Below are 17,245 nucleotides of genomic sequence, written 5' to 3' on the forward strand. Positions count from 1 at the left end.
GAGAAATGATCTGGGCAGCACACTGAAGTAAGTACTGGAATGGGGAGAGACAGGAGGCAGGGAGATCAGTGAAGAGGCTGATGCAGTAGACAAGGAAAGATAGATAAATGCTTGGATTAGCATTTGGATGGAGAGGAAAGGGTGGATTTTAGCAATATCGTGAAGTTAGAATCAACAGGATTTGGTGACAGATTGACTATGTAGGTGGAATGAGAGAGATGAGGGGAGACCCACCAGCCAATCCTCTGGGGATCAGTTCTTTTGATTGACTGTGCTGTCCTCTTTTATTTTTTATTAACATAATGCTCTGGGTCAGGGGATCCACATTGGCTTTTGTTTGGGGTTCACCACCCATTTGTGGGTTAGCTTCAATTGTATTACCCAAGAGCAATAAACAGATAAAGGGGCATGTGGACAAATACGGCCAAGTTATGCAAATCTGGGGCTCTTGAGAGGGGACTGAGTTCAGCACAAGGTGCCAGCAAACCCCCTGGGTTGAAATTCTTTGTTATATTTACATTTGGTACTTTTCTGTGTTCTTTTTCTTTAAAAGGACAATGATCTTCTATTATCTTTCTGTTTCAGCTACAGTCCTCAGTTTAGCAAGCTCCTTCCCAGAGAAAGTTTTCAATTTCAGCAAGAAATTTCCTTGTCAGCTTAGAGCCTAAGAGACTGAAGATATTATCCAGCTCTGTACTGAATCTCCTGAACCTGGGGCTACAGCTAAAGGCTTAGATTTTTTTCTAAGGCTGATTCCTTGGGCTCAGTATCCTCAATCATCATTATCAATGGTATGTATTGAGTGCTTATTGTGTGTAAAGCACTGTACCAAGTGCTTGGGAGAGTACAACAGAGTTTAGATCCATTCCCTGCCCACTTTGAGCTTACATTCTAGAAGGGGAGACAGCCATCAATATAAATAAATAATTTAAAATATGGAATTTAAATATATTTACATAAGTGCTCTGGTGTTGAGGCTGGGGTGTATTTCAAATGCCCAAAGGTCACATGTCCAAGTGCATAGATGATGAAGAAGGGAGAGGGAGGCAGGGAAAAGAGGGCTTAATCAGGGAAGGCCCCTTGGAGAAGATGTGTCTTTAATAATGCTTTGAAGATGGGGAGAGTGGTGGTCTGGCATAAATGAAGGGGGAGGGAGTTCCAGGCAAGCGGGAGGATGTGGGAAAGGGGTCAACTGCAAAAAACACAGCTCCGCCAATTGTCAGCTGTGTGACTTTGGGCAAGTCACTTAACTTCTCTGTGCCTCAGTTACCTCATCTGTAAACTGGGGATTAAGACTGTGAGCCCCCTGTGGGACAACCTGATCACCTTGTAACCTCCCCAGCACTTAAAACAGTGCTTTGCACATTGAAAGCACTTAATAAATGCCATTATTATTATTATTAATTATTATTATTATTATTAAGGTTGATGAGATGGGGCATAGTGAGTTAGGTGCTAGAGGAGCAAAGTGGGTGGGCTGGGCTCTAGTAGAAGATCAATGAGGTAAGGAAGCATGGGCTGAGCTGAGTGGGTGCTTTGAAGCCAATGATAAGGAGATTCTGTTTAATGCAGAGATGGAGGGGAAATCCTTGGAGATTCTTAACAGGTGGTGAGACATAGACTGAATGCTTTTCAGAAAAATGATCCATGCAGCAGAGTGAAGGAATGGGAGAGAGAGGAGGCAGGGAGGTCAGCAAGGAGACTGATAGTATAATCAAGGTGGGATAGGATAAGTGCTTGAATTAACGTGGAAATAGTTTGGATGGAGAGAAAAGGGGGCATTTTTTAGTGATATTGTGAAGGTTGAACCGACAGGATTTAGTGATAGATTGAATATGTGGGTTGAATGAGAGAGAAGAGTCAAAGATAACACCAAGTTTACAGGCTTGCAAGATGGGAAGCTGTCTACAGTAGTGGGAAAATCATGGGGAGGACAGGGTTTGGGTGGGACGATAATGAGTTCTGCTTTGGACATGTTAAGTTTGAGGTGTTGTCAGGATGTTCACATAGAGATGTCAAAGGCAGGAAGAAATGTGGGACTACAGAGGAGGAGAAAGGGAAGTGCAGGAAGTGTAGATTTGGGAATCATCTGCATAGAGGTGGTAGTTGAAGCCATGGCAGTGAATGAGTTCTCAAAGGGAGTGGGTATAGATGGACAATAGAAGGGGACCCAGAACTGAGCCTTAAGGGACACCCACGGTCAGAGGTTGGGAGGCAGAGGAGTAGCCCGTGAAAGAGACTGAGAAGGAGTGGCCAGAGAGCCCAGTTGCCTTGGGGTGAAAGAACTCCAAACACTGCCTTTCTCCTCCTGCATATAGACCTAGAGGAAACTCACATTTGAAAATTAAAATTATGTTTAAGAATAGATTCATTCAGCATTCCAGCTTAAATAGGAATAAAAAATGTCTATGATATTGAGAAGCAGTGTTGCCTAGGGACAGAGCATAGGCCTGGTAGTCAGAAGGACTTGAGTTCTTATCCCAGCTCTGCCATTTGTCTGCTGTGTGACCTTGGACAATTTATTTCACTTCTCTGGTCTTCAGTTATCTCATCTGTGAAATGGGAACTAAGACTGTGAGCAAATGTGGGACAGGGACTTTTTCCAACCAACCCAATTATCTTGTATCTACCCCAGAGCTGGGTGCAGTGCCTGGCACACAGTAAGCGCTAAGCAAGTATCAGAATTATTATTATAGTTTTGCATATATCTGCTGGCAGTGACACCAATTTAAGTAAATGAGCTTCCAGTCAATGTGAATTGGTCTCAAATGAGTCTCAGCTACCAGTTTATCATTTAACTATGAATATCAATCAATGGTATTTACTGAGCTCTTTCTGTGTACAGAACACTGTACTAAGCACTTGGGAGAGTACAGCAGAGTTGCTAAACATGTCCCCTGCCCAGTAATAATAACAAGATTCCATAGCTCCTTTGGGGGCATCCCAAACCCAAACAATCAAGGAAAAATGACCCCCACATGTCACACCATAGGTTATGAGCTGGGGTAAAGGGAATCTGAGGGAAAGACATCTTTAAAAGGCAGAAGACATGATTGCTTGACCAGGTTTCACTTCACATAAGAGAAAGACTTCTGAAAGCTGAGTGTTTTTGTGTGACTTTCAGTGGAACCATTTTGTCTTAGATAGAAGCTCCAAGTAGCAGAAGATTTTGGCCCAGTCTTCATGACTGGCCTTAACGAACCACATGGTGAATTTGGATGGAAGTTGATCCAACCTTAAATTATACGCCAGGACAGCAACATGATTCACGAGTTTCACTCATGCCGGCCCAGTCAGGGTGACTTATGTGAAAGGAGCTATTTTCCTGAAATGCCTAAATGCGAGCCTTAATATTCCATTTCATTTTGATGAAGCAGCCATGGTCTAATCTTATCTAGCATCAATAATAATAATAATAATAATATTGAGCCCTAGTCTCCCCATATGTAAAGTTATTCCCTAACAGTACGCTGAGTAGTTAGAGAGGAACATACTCTCCCAAGCATTTAGTACAGTGTTTTGCACACAGCAAGTACTCAATAAACACAATTAATAATGTCAACATTTTCAGACTAGTAACACTCTAATTAGAGCTTTCATTCATTCATTCATTCAATCGTATTTATTGAGCACTTAAGGTGTGCAGAGCACTGTACTAAGTGCTTGGGAAGTACAAGTTGGCAACATATAGAGATGGTCCCTACCCAACAGTGGGCTCACAGTCTAGAAGGGGGAGACAGAGAACAAAACAAAACATATTAATAAAATAAAATAAGTAGAATAAATATGTACAAGTAAAATAAATAAATACATACAAACATATATATATACACAGGTGTTGTGGGGAAGGGAAGGAGGTAAGGCGGGGGGATGGAGAAGGGGAGGAGGGGGAGAGGAATGAGGGGGCTCAGTCTGGGAAGGCCTCCTGTAGGAGGTGAGCTCTCAGTAGGGCCTTGAAGGGAAGAAGAGAGCTAGCTTGGCAGAAGTGGGGAGGGAGGGCATTCCAGGCCAGGGGGATGATGTGGGCCGGGGGTCGAGGGCAGGATAGGCGAGAATGAGGCATGGTGAGGAGATTAGAGGCAGAGGAGTGGAGGGTGTGGGCTGGGCTGTAGAAGGAGAGAAGGGAGGTGAGGTAGGAGGGGGCGAGGTGATGGAGAGCCTTGAAGCCGAGGGTAAGGAGTTTCTGCCTGATGCATAGGTTGATTGGTAGCCACTGGAGATTATTGAGGAGGGGAGTAACATGCCCAGAGCGTTTCTGGACAAAGACAATCCTGGCAGAGCTTTGCTACATTGACTGTACAAAGTAGGCAGAGATGAATTGTGAGCCAAGTTTGTACTCCTCTTAAAAGGCTTGACTTGTGCTAGTATCAGTTAAACTGTAAGCCAGATTTCAAGCTAGACTGTGAGCTCCTTAAGAGCAGCATAGTGTAGTGGATAGAACATGGCCCTGTGAGTCAAAGGTTGTGGATTCTAATCCTGCTCTGCCACTTGTCTGCTGTGTGACCTTGAGCAAGCCGCTTCACTTTTCTGTGCTTCAGTTACCTCATCTGTAAAATGTGGGTTGAGGTTGTGGGCCCCATGTGGGACAGGGACTGTGTCCCACCCAATTTGCTTGTACCTACCCTAGCACTTAGTACAGTGCTTGGCACATAGTAAGCACTTAACAAATGCCATAATTATTATTGTTATTTCTTTCTTAGTACAGTGTTAATTACACTGCACACTGTAGGTGTTCAATAAATTGTGCTGATTGATTGATTTAGCCTTATTGGCTCCAATGGGAAGCCAAAGGCAGGATAACCTGGACACTCAACAAACATTGAACAATGACACAGATCATTACATGGAAATTCCTCTGGGCTTTATGACCTTAGGAAGGAAAGATATCATTAGAAGCTGCCTAGGCCATTATAGGTGTGCTCAGTCTCCCTCTAAACCTCTGTTTTGATTGACAATTTTGACTTATTTAGAGAATCTGAAAAAGCCTGAAGACTAATCTATCTAAATCTGACCTTCCCAAGAAATGAATCAATGTTATTTAATTCTGCCAAAAGAGGGTGTCTAGCAAGATGCCAGCAGGTTATTTCTGAATCTATGATTGCTTATTGTAAAATTGGCACTTCTGTCTCTGATCAAAAAGACTTTCCTCCATTATGTTTTTAGTTGGATGAATGTTTCTGGGGAAAATAAAAACTGTAAGGAGCAGTGCTTGGACCTCCATTTTAGTTTGATTGTGTACTTTCAATTTAGCAAATCCTCCCCAGATTATGGAGAAGTAGCATGGCCTAATGGAAAGAGTTCGGGCTTGGGAGTCAGAGTTCTAATCACGGCTCTGCCACTTGCCTGCTGTGTAACCTTAGGCAAGTCACTTAATTTCTCTGTGCCTCATTTCTTCATATGCAAAATAGGCATTCAATACCTGTTCTCCCTTTTATTTAGACTATGAGCCCCATGTGGAACAGCAACTGTGCCCATTCTGATTAACTTATATCTACCCCAGTGTTTAGAAGAGTCCTTGACACACAGTAACTGCCTAACAAATAAAGTGATGAAGATGATGATAACAGTGATTCCCTTACAAACAGAAATCCTATGCAAAGTCCATTTATGAAAAGAGATCAAATGGAAGATGTTAAAGGTAAGCGTCAAACTCAATCCGGCCAGCATCCTCTCTCTAAGCATTGGAAACAGAATGATTACAAAGCATATTCCCCTTGGACCTTTTTTTTTTCAAATATAATAATTAGAATAGATGCATTTCCACCTAGTGACAGTATAGGGTGAATCTATAATGTAAGAGAGAAACTTAATTGGATAAATGCATCTTCTTCTAACAGCTTCTTTCTCTCATTCCCATCTGAAAGGAAACCAGGACTCAAAAACATTCTACTGTGAGTAGTTTTGTAAAGGGAATAATAATGACGATTATGATGATAACAATAACAATAATAGTAACTGAGGTATTTGTTAAGCATTTACTGTGTGTCAGGCACTGTATAGGTGCTGGGATAGATATGAGATAATGGAATTAGACACAGTCCCTGTCCCACATGGGGCTCATAGTCTTAATCCCCATTTTACATAGGAGATAATACAGGCAGAGAGAACTTAAATGACTTGCCTAAGGTCACACAGCAGACAAGTGGCAGAGTTAGGATTAGAACCCAGTTCCTCTGACCCCCAGACCTGTGTCCTTTCCGTTAGGCCACACTGCTTCTCAGTACAGCATACAGAAAACAGAATTGAAGGTAAACTCAGTAATAAAAATACCCTGGAACTTCTGTATTATCCAGTTTAAGGGCAAATGATTTCTACTGGGATGTTTTACCTTGGTTCATTTTACTCTAAATCTTGTACTTTTTCATTCCTTTCTCTTCTCCCTGTTTTGATCATCATAAGGCAATTTCACTGCCCTCTGTCCCATTTGACTCCAAAATAATAATCCTATAAATATTGGATTGTTCTGTGTATGTTTGTTCCCCACTTCATACAACCTCTCATCCCCACTAGATTTTGTCATTATTAAGTTAAAAATAAAAAAGAACTAAATGGATGCTTGGATAGTATAAAGGTCTAATTAACCTCTTGATCCTGCTTGCTATTGACAGTAACTGACTGTTCATATGTCTTGCACTTACCTATCTACAAACTTATCTATATATCTCTATATATATATATTTCAAGACTTGGGCTCTTTATATTACTATGAAAAATTGATTTAAAACTTCTTGTGCCAGGCTCTGAAGTCCTTCTGGAACAATGATAGGTCATCAGAGTTTTAATTTAAGAACATAAGGTTGTGGTACATGAGAAAAAGAAAGACCTCAGTTTTTGACCAAAGGAGAAACTGAAAAATCACTTGTTTAAAGTTAAGGGAAAGTGATACCTTAAAGGTGAGCAGACCACCTGGTATTTCTGTCACTGGCTTGCAAAACTTTGTCAGACAGAATAATATGTTTCAAGTTGTGTCCTTCACAAATTATTTCTACACTGTTCAGCTTCTGCCCTTGTCACTCACCAGAAATGAAAAGCTCTTAATGTTATTTTTCCCAAACTTTCCACTGTTGTCCAGTGCAAAATTGCTAAATTTTGACATCTAAAAACATATATAGATCTTGGTATAGTCTTTTCGTAACAGAAGTCATCAAATTTACCATTTTTCTCTATCACATAAGAATAAAGATGGAGAGATATATGCCAGACTACCAAAAGTAGCTGCACCAGCTAACCATTTACTATCATTTCCAAATTTACATCTCTGTTGCTAAATCTCTCACACTTGGCTCAAGTATCACACAAAAATAATTTTCCGGAGTTCTGTGTCCATCATCCTGTAGACTGTAAGCTCACTGTGGGCAGGGAACGTGTCTGTTTATGGTTATATTGTACTTTCCCAAGCACTTAGTACAGTATTGTGAACACAACAAGCATTCAGTAAATATGATTGAAATACAATTGAATGATTCTGCAGGGAGGTATATTAAATGCTGTCTCAGTCAATCAATTAGTTCTATTTATGGTGCAATAGCAGCATGCCAAGTACTATATATAGCCCTTGGAAGATACAATAGAGGTAAAAGACATGTGTGATATCTGCTTTCCAGGTGATTAGATTTTAATAGGAGAGACAACAGCAAAGTAACTGGAATATAGAAAGACATATCTTCATCACTTCCACAACAGTATCCTTAACTTTCTCATTTTTCTTAGCTGCTTCTCAAGTGGGACTTCTCACCTGCTTTCCAAATCTCACCTCTCTACCTGTGCCTTTGATACCTGTGCTCTCACCTCCTAAAGGGACTTGCCTCTATTCTCCTTTTCTCCTGTACTGCTGTCTGACCTTTCATCTAACCTACAATCCTGCATTACCTCTAGCCTTAGGGGGTAGATGATCAACCAGGTGGTAGGCCTCCCCAATAGAGATGGCTGACAGGGGAAAAAAGTGGCTGTGGGGAACAGGAGGGAGTTGGGAGATGAGATAGTGGGTGGGGGCACTGGGGGGACCTCACACCTGGTGATTTCAATTTTAATAATAATGATGATAATGATGTTCATTAAGCCCTAACTTTGTGCCAGGCACTGTACTAAGCACTGGAGTGGATATAAGCATATCACGTTTGAACAAAGTCCATGTCCTACATGGTTTTCACAGTCTTAATTCCCATTTTCCAGATGAGGTAACTGAGGCACAGAGAAGTAAATTGACTTGCTTTGACTTGCCCAAGGCCACACAGCAGACAAGTTGTAGAGCTGGGCTAAGAATTTAGGTCCTTCTGGGTCCCAGCACCATGCTCAATCCACTAGACCACACTGCTTATCAACAATGGCTCGATAAAGATTAGTTTTGGGAACAGGTCTATTAAGTCTCTTGGTAATCTGGGTGAAAAATATCAGGCTCATTAAAGTTGTAGATGAACTGAAATGGGACTGGGTCACTAACATTTTGGAAAACAAAATACTTCAAAATGATGTTGCTCGAAGTTTAGTTTATTTTCTATTGAAAGGCATAGGGTTGAACCACAAGACCAATGGAGGATTCTTCCAGCACTTAGATTATTGAGTTAATAATTATTTTATATAATAATAATAATAATGGCATTTATTAAGCGCTTACTATGTGCAAAGCACTGTTCTAAGCGCTGAGGGGATACAAGGTGATCAGGTTGTCCCACATGGGGCTCACAGTCTTAATCCCCATTTTCCAGATGAGGTCACTGAGGCAAAGAGAAGTCAAGTGGCTTTGCCCAAAGTCACAAAGCTGACAAGTGGCAGAGCTAGGATTTGAACCCATGACCTCTGACTCCAAAGCCTGGGCTCTTTCCACTGAGCCACGCTGCTTCTCTATATAATATTCTTCCCATACCAATATATGTATATATATATATATATATATATATATATATATATATATATAATGCTGAAATGAAAGGGGAGTTTAGAAAGTACAGATAAGGGGACTTGAAAACAACCTGAAGTTGCACATGTCACTTTTCACTGTGATAAAGAAAAAGAAACTCAGTGGAACATGTTCACAGACCACTGTATCTCTGCCTCACAGAGAGAGAGAACTGTTTTTGGCTATCCCAGCTAGGAATAACTTTCAAAAGCATGCAAGATTCACCCACTTTAAATAGCTTAAACAACATAGGGCTTCAGTACCGAGAGGATATATGCATCATGCAAGACTGTTGTTTAGAAATGAGATTTTTTTTTTTTTTTTTACAGTGGATCCTAGGGGGTTGAGCTATTGTTCTTCCCAAGGTGCCTTTCTAAATTCAGGTAAACCTTGACCTACCTGATAGGATCAGATTCAAGTGTTACAGGAGCAAATTAAAAAGAAAGTTTTCAGGTATGCACTAATCATCACAACACATTCAGAGACCAACTTAAACTTAAAATGAAGTGTCAGGCAGAAGCAATTACATGAATGTGATTAGCAAACTGGATTTTTTTCCACCCTAGATGCATAGAGAAACAAATCATTTTTCTAGGAAAGGAAGTTATCCAAATACTGGATATTGATGTACTTTGAAAAACCTGCATCTCCCTTGATTTTCAGACACTTAATAAGATTATTTAAAGTTTTAAAAAGTCATGTCTGACTGAATCAACTAGATAGATAAATAAATCAACTAGTCTCATTGTTAAACTCTGGTTACCAATATGTCAACCTTCAAATTACTAGCTTCTATTTTCATGGCTTCATAAATCAGTTCTAATTAGCTGTTATTTGAGATTTTCAAATGACAAACTAAATTACTAAAGATAATGAATAGCACTCTTCACAGAAACATATCAATGTAATCAGGGGCACACAAACAAAAACGCCAAATAGAGGGAACATGGGTAAGAGTTTGGGGCCTGGAATTCTGAGTTCTGATTCTGGATCTTCTGATGAATTACTCTTAGGATCAGTTGTAAGGACCATCTTCTAAGAGAAAAAGATGTGAAGGTCATTAATTAGTCACCCTTTGTCTTTTCTGCTGGGCTTGCATCCAAAGATATATTATAATTATTATCAGTATTATTATTACTATATTTGTTAAGTCTTGACTCCGTGCCAAGCATTGTTTTAAGCACTGAGGAAGATACAAGGTCATGTTTAAGTAGGAGGGAGAAAAGGTATTGAATTTCCATTTTACACAGGAGGAAATTGAGGCCCAGAGAAGTTAAGTGACTTGTCCAAGGTCACACAGCAGGCAAGTTCATTCATTCATTCATTCATTCAATCATATTTGTTGAGTGCTTACTGTGTGCAGAGCACTGTACTAAGTGCTTGGGAAGTACAAGTTGGCAACATATAGAGACGGTCCCTACCCAACAACAGGCTCACAGTCTAGAAGGGGGAGACAGAAAACAAAACAAAACATGTGGTCAGGTGTCAAGTCTAGGCAGTGGTGCACCTTAGCAGTGTGGCCTAGTGGAAAGAACATGGACCTGGGAGTCAGAGAACCTGGGTTCCAATCCCAGCTCTGCCATTTGCCTGCTGTGTGACCTTGGGCAAGTCGCTTAACTTCTCTGGGTCTCAATTTCCTCATCTTTAGAATGAGGACTAAAGCTGTGAGCCCCATGTGGGTCATGGACATGGACAAGACAACCTGATTGTCTTGTGCATACCCCAGTGTTTAGTGCGGTGCCTAGCACATAATAAGTGCCAAACAAATACCATTAAAAAGAGTTCATTCCCACCTTTCAACTTATTATGACAGGACAGCTAGTATGGAAGGATTTTACCATCGCTAAAGCCCTGAAACCCCTCTCAGGGTTGCATCTGGAGAGTTTTTGGGACTCTACCAGTCTCGACTATGGGAGGGAGAGTCAAGCAGAGGCCTATCCATTCCATTCCTAGCTTGGGCTGTGGCTAGCCAATGGAAGGCAATCTGCTACAAGTCAAAACTCACCTGTGCTGGGCAGCAGCAGCACGGGAGAGAGTAGAGGGTGGAGACTCAAGTTTACTGCGCAGAAGGAGGCAATGATAAACCACTTCCATATTTTTACCAAGAAAACTCTATGGCTATGCTACCAGAATGATGGCAGATGGAGGTGGTGCATTCTGGGAGAGATGTGTCCATGGTGTCGCTATGAGTCAGAGACAACTCAACAGCATAAGACAAAAGACAAAAAAATCCCTGAAAAATGAATTGGCAAAATCCACCTACTTTTTATATTTACAACAGAGACTTCGGGGAATAACCTGAGTTTAGAATGAGAGACCTATATTTTTCAGAGACAAAGTAATTTTAAGTAACTTGGTGATGCTCAATTTTTTTTTTATCCTGCTTCGGGCTACCTTTTTTTTATCCTGACTATCTTAAAAGCCCAAAGCAAACCGAGCTGTTCAAATCCATCAATTTCTCAAATGACCAGCATTATGATGGAGAATCTAATGGCACAGGGCCAAAATGAACAGGACAGGTCAACAACCTTTTCAACAAAGCATGCTTTTATTCCAACCAAACTAAAAAAAAAAAAAAAAAAAAGCAAACAAGAAACATTGTAACTCCAATTCAAAATTTAGAGGTTTGAATACTACAATAAATAGACCTCAAGAGGAAAGGGGAAGGAATTACAGGTTGTCATGTTTTCTTATAAAAAGATAAATGGAAACAAACCTTAAATTCCCAAATCCACTCCCCATCAAATTTTCCCCTCATAGTTGACCCTACCATCCATCCTCCATTAGAGAAGCAGTGTGGCTCAGTGGAAAGAGCCCGGGCTTTGGAGCCAGAGGTCATGGGTTCAAATCCCGGCTCCGCCACTTGTCAGCTGTGTGACTTTGGGCGAGTCACTTCACTTCTCTGGGCCTCAGTTACCTCATCTGGAAAATGGGGATGAAGGCTGTGAGCCCCCCGTGGGACAACCTGATCACCTTGTAACCTCCCCAGCGCTTAGAACAGTGCTTTGCACATAGTAAGTGCTTAACAAATACCACTATTATTATTATTATTATTAGTAGTAGTATTAGTATTAGTATTAGTATTATCCTCTCTCAAAGTCCCTGATCTTGGACTTATCCATAACTCCTTAATCTCTTTAAGCTATCTTATTCAGACTAACACCAAATCCTGTCAGCTTTTCCTAGTATTGGTATTAATAGTAGGATTTATTAAGCACTTCCGGTGTGCAGAGTGCTGAACTAAGGGCTGGGAAAGAACAGACAGTTGGGAATTAGACACAGTGCCTGTTCCTCCTTGGTCTCACAATCTAAAAATATAAATGGGAAGAAGGGACTGGCCATAGAGACATAACAAAAGATGAAACAAAACACTGTCATCATAAATGCAAAAACAAAAGATCTACACCCCACCTATCTGTCCAAATGGCCACTACCCTCTTTCAGGCACTTATCATAACCCATCTGAGCTAATTAGCCTTCTCATTGGTTTCCTTGCCTTGAGCTTCTTCCTTCTCTAACCCATACTTCACTATGATGTGGGGTTGTTAGGTGCATATCTCCCCATTCCTCAGAAACTTTCAATGCTTACACCATTGTGATCCAAATCAAACAATGCCTTGAAACCAATATGACCACTAACTTTAAGGCACTCCATCAATTCTCTCTCTCTTATCCATTTTTTTCTTTCATTACCTCCCATTTCACACTCATCTTTCCCCTCAATCTATCTACCTCTATTTATCTTGTTTTCATGTTCCTCACCTCCAATCCCTTTCCCATGCTCTTCCTCCTACCTGGAACTTCCTTCCCCTTCCAATGCCTTTGACCAGAGCCTTTATCTCCAGATGCCTGGGAGGGTTTTCCTGTTTTAATTTTTCTTCTTCTCATTATTTATTCCCAATCACCATCCAAACACTTTTATTCCACCTTTGCATTTATGCTCTCACAGTCACCTGTAGCACTCCTATACATTTTGACCTCCTACAACACTAAACATTTATTGATCCACAGATCATTCCATTCTCTTCTTGCTATCTGTTATATACTTTGTGTTTGTCTAGATTGTAAGCCCCCTGAGGCAGGTCAGGGATCATATCTTCTAATGCTACTAGAGAAGCAGCATGGCATAATGGATAGAGCACAGGCCTGAGAGTCAGAAAGTCATGGGTTCTTATCCTGGTTCCACCACTTGTCTGCTGGGTGACCTTGGGCAAGTCACTTCACCGTGCCTGACACATAGAAAGCACTTAACATATACCATCATTACTATCATTATTATTCTCTGGGCCTCAGTTACCTCACCTGTAAAATGGGGATTGAGACTGTGAGCTCCACATGGGACAGGGACTGTGTCCAACCCAATTTGCTTGTATCCTCCCCAGCCCTTAGTACAGTGCCTGGCACAAAGTAAGTACTTAACCATTACCACAATTATTATAATTATTACTCCCAATTGCCTAGTATAATGATCAGCACACAGAAGGCTTCAGCTAGATATTTTATCCTGAATCTATGATTGATTGGTTGAATGAGTTGGGAGGAATCAGAGGGGATAGGTGGAATGTGTCCCAACTGCTGTACTGGGATGAAAAGAGGGTATGACTGGAGTAGACTAGTTCAGCACACACCCTCTAGACTGTAATCTTGTTTTGGTCAGGGAACGTATCTACTGCCTCTGTTTTATTGTACTCTCCCAATTAATTGATTGATTTCACTCTTAGTTGCAAGGGAATGTCTGCTACAGTCTAGGTATCTCTGAGGCACCCCAGATCTTCCTCCACCAGGGCCAAGGAGAATGCCCAGATTTCAGTGATCAAGATGCCCAGAATCAAATCAATTTCATTTATTCTCTTCTGTCAGTCAGCTATCTTTTCCAAGATGCAAGAGGCAGAGAGTTACTGCATGAAGGGAACAAAGTATAGTGGAACAACCAAGGTAATGAATCATCCAAATGTCTGGAATTTGATCCAGAAGAGGATAATTGGGGGGAATCTTGAGATATTTTCAAAGAGAGGATTAACAGGGCCGAAGCAGCGAACCCAAAACAAAGGTCTTTTTGGATGCTTTCAGAACTGATTAACAGGGGAAAAAGTAATGGATATGCTTTTGCTGCTAATCACAGATGAAATGTTTGAATATTTAACAAAGTTTGAAAAGGAAAGAGCTATTTCATCCATGGCATTGATTTTCTCATTTTTATCTTCATTTTTAAAACTTCTAGAAATGTCTGTTGTGAGCAAAGTGCTGCACTAGATACTGAGGGAACCTAGAGCAATTCAGGCAGTTTTTCCATAAAGTCTGTTGTCACCAGGTATTTTGGATAGATCCCTGGTGAAGAATCAGGAGACAGTCCCTGGGCAGGGAATGTGTCTCCCAACTCTGTTCTACTGTCCTCTCTCAAGTGTTTGCTAAAGTGTTCTGCACACAGTAAGCACTCAGTAAATACCAGTGATTGACTCCTTGATTGATTCTCTGACAGTGCACGTGTGTCTAGCTAGAATCCAGTATGATGTCAGAAAAAACAGTTGGACATATGTCAGTCAAGATGCATCCATGCCATTTTAGCCGAAGCACACGTATTATGACCGCTGAAATGTGAGGTTATTCAAGAAAGAAATTCCCACTTTATAGGAAAAATGACTATCCTCAGAGAGTTCTACAACCTAATAGGGAAAAGAAATAGACATACAATGATAAATCTTTAACAGCTAAACACATGGAAAAATAGATATAAACTATGAATATTAAGGATAAAAAACTCAGTGGCAAATGAGTGGGTTAATATTACAAGAATACTAAGGCTGCTGAATTGGATTGGGGAAGACTCAAAGGAGCAGACATTACTGGTCAAAAAATTAATGTAAAAGAGACTAGCTCTTTCAATTCCATCCCTCACCTACCCCAGATCTGGAATTATGTGAAATTCTACCTGCCATGATATAGCCAGCAACCAATACCTCTTGCTGAGCTTTCAGCTTGAGAGAATTTAGGAACAATTAAAACAATTTTTTTTAAAAAAATTGATATTTAAGTGCTTACTCTGTGCCAGACACTGTACTAAGCACTACAGCAGATACACAATAGTCATTTAGACACAGTACATGTCCCACATGGGGCTCAAAGTCTTAGTCCCCATTTCACAGATGAGGTAACTGAGGCACAGAGAATTTAAGTGGCTCATCCAAGGCCACACAGCAGACAAATAGTGAAGCTGGGTTTAGAACCCAGGTCCTCTGATTCCCAGGCCTGTGCTCTTTCCACTAGGCCATACTGCTTCCTTTATAGACAACAGAGGCAGAATACAAATAAGGAAATGCTTTGGCAAAAAGAGTAAATTGATGATTTTTTTTTAAAAAAGGAATGTTTGGAAGCAAAGCAGTCAGGAGAAGAAACCCCCATTGGAAACTCCATCCTCACAGAAGAGTGCAGATCCTGCATAAATTCCTTCTAACGTGAGAGCAAGTGCTCTAGAACAAATTGTCATATCAGTGCTGGTCATGGATCTCCAGGGAAGGAGTTTTCCACTCTCTGTTTCCACAGGGAAAATGCTGGCAATGATGAATTCCTGGGAAAAAATGAACATTTACAATTGTCCCTCCTTCTAGGGTCAGTTTAAGGTTAGGCCAGGCCTGAGGAAACCAAGTCTTACTTCCCTTAAAAAAGAAATTTGACATTATCAAAGGATTATAGGGAAGAAACATATTCCTTTATTGAGTGCTTGCTGTGAGCAGATCACTGTACTAAGTGCTTGGGAGAGAACAATACAACAGAGTTGGTAGACACTTCCTGTCCACAATGAGATTACAGTCTAGAGATCCAAACCATTAGCTACAAGACTGTTTTCTTTGATCAGACCCTCTTTAAATTTGCTATTTTAAGAACTATCAGTTCTACAATTCTGTGAGTTCAAACAGTACATTTTGGTGAAAATACACTTTGGGTATTTGAAAATGTTCATCTGATATTTGCTTGGATTCAGTGTGCTGAGGTGGTAAAAGTAACCAATAAGTCGTATTCACTGAGTGCTTACTGTGTGCAGAGCACTGTACTAAGTGCTTGGGAGAGTACAGTATAACAGAACTAGTAGGCACAATTCTCTGCCCACAGTGAGCTTACATAGCATATTGTGTGCATGTGTGTTTGTGCAAGCACAGAGCAATGACCACAGAGAGTTGGGCACTGCTGGTTTTCTTTAACTCAGGCTTTAGCAAGAACACAATCACGAAAGTATAGGACTAGTGGATGGATGCACATTATTTTTCTGGATATAAAAATAAAACAAAAATTATGTATATATCTTTCTGTATTACTTTTACAACGGCCAAAGAAAATATAGGCTGGATCCATTTATTATCTGGTACAACAAGAGGATAGTATAGTAATACAAATTCATTCACTTACCTTTTCACTAGTCTGTCCAACCCCTGACACAAATTGTAATCATTTAAAGGAGTGACATAATAAAACCTGTCAGTTCCATTTTCAGTGTTAATACTATACCAAGAACATTGTCACGCTCTTTAAGCACCAAAATTTCTTCTGAACTACATCATTCCTTTGAGTAAAAATGAAACACACTGCTGCCATTTGTAATTATGGAATGCCTTGGTTCTGTAAGCAAAAACATTTAGGTTTCTGTAAGTCTTTCACTCACTATGTCAAATATGCACTATCCTATTTTGAAAATGCTTATCAACATGTGCACAGGCTATGCTCAAAATTAGCCACTGAAAGTTACACTCACTGGAAAGAGCGGATTCTCCCTGGGAGAAGGGAGGAATGTTTGGAGGGGTGTCCTTTAGCAAAATCACCACTTCTGTTGAAAACACAGGCAACTTTTACATGTGAACAGGGTGGAAATGACTGTTGGTTGGGTGTCAGACCTTCCAACCATACTTGGATGGAAGCACCGAAAGTCAACTCTAGCACTTATGAATTTAAACTCTCCTTAGTGCTCATGTAAATGTGCATACTCATTTATTTTGCCCACTTGACTTATAAATAATAAGTATGGTCCTTTATTCTTTTGGTATTTGTTAAGCTCTATGTACCGGGCATTGTTCTAAGTACTGGAGTAGATACAAGTTAATCAGATTGGACACATTCCATGTCTCAGTCTTCATCCCCATTTTACAGAGGATGTAACTGAGGCACAGGGAAGTGAAGTGACTTGCCCAAGGTCACACAGCAGTTAAGTGGTGGAATCAGGATTAGAAACCAGGTCCTCCTGACTCTCAGACCCATGCTCTGTCCATTGGGCCATGCTGCTTCTCAAAGGGATGAGAACATCATTGAAAAGCTTCCCATTGCTTCTCAGTAGAATGGTGGTCCCATGGGCAAGGAACTCCA

General features: G+C 40.6%; 1 non-coding gene across 1 annotated transcript; it reads left to right on the forward strand.

Moving 5' to 3' along the window:
* The first annotated feature begins 10,753 nt into the window (after positions 1–10,753).
* On the forward strand, positions 10,754–10,891 carry LOC119924748. Its single transcript, XR_005449444.1, has one exon. It is a non-coding gene; the product is annotated as a small nucleolar RNA SNORA7 (small nucleolar RNA).
* The last annotated feature ends 6,354 nt before the right edge of the window (positions 10,892–17,245 follow it).

Source organism: Tachyglossus aculeatus, chromosome 2 (genome assembly GCF_015852505.1).
Source record: "Tachyglossus aculeatus isolate mTacAcu1 chromosome 2, mTacAcu1.pri, whole genome shotgun sequence".
Lineage (NCBI taxonomy): Eukaryota > Metazoa > Chordata > Mammalia > Monotremata > Tachyglossidae > Tachyglossus > Tachyglossus aculeatus.